Raw genomic sequence first — 357 nt, 5'->3', positions numbered from 1 at the left:
GACCATCACCCATCATCAGTGACAATGTAACTGTAGGGTCAAAGGAGACCTTTAAACATGAACACATTCATTTGGTGTGGTGTAACTGGACTTGTATTGTGAAGGGTCACTTTCTGTCACCTCATTGGTCACTTTCTGTGAACGTAACCTGATGGACTGATGCATGATGTCCAAGTGATCAAACTCCTGGCACAGCATTATTCTCGCTCTCTTACTCTCTCTCCTCTCGGTCGCCTTGGTGCTGACCGCCGCCGCACGACAAAGGATTATAGCGCGGCCTAAAAGCCTTTTCCTATGATCCCTGGTCAGTCCACGGCTAACGGGAGTCAACATCTGCAGCTTTAAACAGAAAGTCTG

Source organism: Morone saxatilis, unplaced genomic scaffold (assembly GCF_004916995.1).
Source record: "Morone saxatilis isolate NCDOM2014 unplaced genomic scaffold, NCSU_SB_2.0 Contig9, whole genome shotgun sequence".
NCBI classification, from domain to species: domain Eukaryota; kingdom Metazoa; phylum Chordata; class Actinopteri; family Moronidae; genus Morone; species Morone saxatilis.
The sequence above is the reverse complement of the archived record's forward strand: the minus strand, read 5'-3'. Positions refer to the sequence as shown.